This window comes from Trichechus manatus, unplaced genomic scaffold (genome assembly GCF_000243295.1).
Source record: "Trichechus manatus latirostris isolate Lorelei unplaced genomic scaffold, TriManLat1.0 scaffold00003, whole genome shotgun sequence".
Lineage (NCBI taxonomy): Eukaryota > Metazoa > Chordata > Mammalia > Sirenia > Trichechidae > Trichechus > Trichechus manatus.
Genome location: NW_004443939.1, coordinates 14,949,265 through 14,951,964, shown reverse-complemented (window position 1 = coordinate 14,951,964; position 2,700 = coordinate 14,949,265).

Sequence of the window (2,700 nt, the reverse complement as noted above, 5' to 3'; positions counted from 1 at the left end):
ATATACGAAGTATGAACCTAGGAAAATTGGAAGTCATCAAAAATGAAAAGGAAGGCATAAACATCGATATCCTAGGCATTAGTGAGCTGAAATGGACTCGTATTGGCCGTTTTGAATCAGACCATCATATTGTCTACTATGCTGGGAATGACAAATTGAAGAGGGATGGTGTCTCATTCATTGTCAAAAAGAACATTTCAAGATCTACCCTGAAATACAGTGCTGTCAGTGATAGGATAATATACATACACCTACAAGTAAGACCAGTTAATATGACTATTATTCAAATTTACTCACCAACCACTAAGGCCACAGACAAAGAAATTGAAGATTTTTACCAGTATGTGTAGTCTAAAATTGATGAAACACACAATCAAGATGCATTGATAATTACTTAGTTATCTAGTGCTGCTGTAACAGAAACGCCACAAGTGGATGACTTTAACAAACAGAAATTTATTCTGTCAAAGTTTAGGAGGCTAGAAGTCTGAATTCAGGGCACCAGCTCCAGGGGAAGGCTTTCTTTATCGACTCTGGGGAAAGGTCACTGTCATCAATCTTCCCCTGGGTCTAGGAGTTTCTCAGTGCAGGGACCCCAGGCTCCAAAGGACACATTCTGCTCCTGGCTCTTCTTTCTTGGTGGTAGAAGGTCCCTCTCCTCTCTACTTGTTTCTCTCTTTCATATCTCAAAAGAGATTTATTCAAGATACAACCTAATCCTGTAGATTCTGACCTGCCTCATTAATATAACTACCTCTTATCCTGCTTCATTAACGTCATAGAGGTCAGGATTTACAACACATAGGGTAATTACATCAGATCACAAAATGGAGGACAACTTCACAATACTGGGAATCATGGCCTAGCTAAGCTGACACACATTTTTAGGAGACACAATTCAATCCATAACACTCAGTTTTTCCCTAATGTCCTTTTTCTGTTCCAAGATCCCATCCAGAATACTACATTACATTTAGTAGTCATGTCTCTTAAGTCTCCTCTGGGCTGTGAAAGTTACTCAGAATTTCCTTGTTTTTAATGATCATAACATTTTAGAAGATTGCTAGTCAGATATTTTGTAGAATGTTCCTCAATAGATATTTTATAGAATGAGATTTGTCTAATGTTTTTCTGCTAATTAGATTGGGATAATGTGTTTCCAGGAGGAAGGCTACAGGGTAAAACGCTATTCTCATCGTGTCACATCAAGGGTATATATTAACAACATGACTTACCATCATTGATTTTCACCTCTATCATCTGGCTTGAGGTAGTATTTTTCAGGTTTCCCTCACATCCCAAAGCCCTCTCCTATCAACTCCCCAAAGATGTCTTTGCAGAGGAAATTCAGTCATTAAACCTGAGTCCCCTCAGTTCCGTTCCTACCCACTAACCATTTCTCTGTAATTGCATTGCATCTTCTCCTTACCTCAGACTACAGAGAAAGAGGTAGACTTCATCCTATCAAACTAAATCTCTCTTACTGGGTGCCTTTGACCCACCTCTTCCAGCCTCTCTGGGACTTGGACTCATGAATCAGATCCTCCAGCTTGTTTTTTGCATCTCTAGCCAATCTCTCTGCTGGTGCCTTCCTTCCTGCTATAAGTAAACATTCTCAAGTCTTTCCCATCCTAAAGGCACCTTCTCTTTATCTTACTGCCTGCTAAAACTATCGTTTTTGCTCCTTGCCTATAGCAGAAACTTCTTGAAAAAGAAATTATACTACAATGATAACTTATTTATCATATTCTTACCATTATAGAATAGTATTGTTTGTATGATCATAAACTAGCTACCTAATGCAGGACCCTTCTTAGCAGTAAATGAAATAGATAGCTGCCATGGAGTCAACTCCGACTCATGGCAACTTTATGTACAACAGAACGAAACGTTGCCTGGTCCTGTGTCATCCTCATGATTGCCAGCATGTTTGAGTACATCCTTGAGGTTATTGTGCCAATTCATCTCACCAACGATCTCTCACACCCTTACTGGCCCTCTACTTTATCAAACATAATGTCCTTTTCCAGTGATTATTCCCTCCTGACGAAGTGTAAAAAGCAAGAAAATTGAACAATGTTTTGTTGTGATCCATAAGGTTTTCATTGGCTAATTTTCAGAAGTGGATCACCAGACCTTTTTTCCTAGTCTGTCTTAGGAAGCTCCACTGTAACCTGTCCACCATGGACGACTCTGCTGATATTTGAAGTACTGGTGGCGTAGCTTCCAGCATCACAGCAACACACAAGCCACCACAGTATGATGAACTGACAGACAGGTAGTGGATTAAATGAAATAATGTATGTTAAGTAAGCATTCAATTAATAATAAATATCTAATAAATAATATCTACTTTATAATGGTAAGAATATAAATTACAGTAGACTACAAGTTGGTTAGTAGGTGGAAAAGCCAATATTCAAACCCAGGTCTATCAGACCTGATCTAACAAACCTGGGCTCTAAATGGCCTCCGTATTGGGCACTTTTGTTCCTGTTTTGAGATCTTTGTCCCTTCCAGCTGATCCCCTTCTAATTGTAACTAAACCCTCTGAGTTGAGAGAGCAGGGAAAGTACAATCTGAGGAAAGCATTCTCCGTGGGAGCAAGGAGGAAGGAGAGGGCAAGATGAAGGAATAAAAGGTTGTTTTCAGGAAGACCAGACTTAAGGGTCTGAATGAAACTGGAGGAACCCCAGAAAG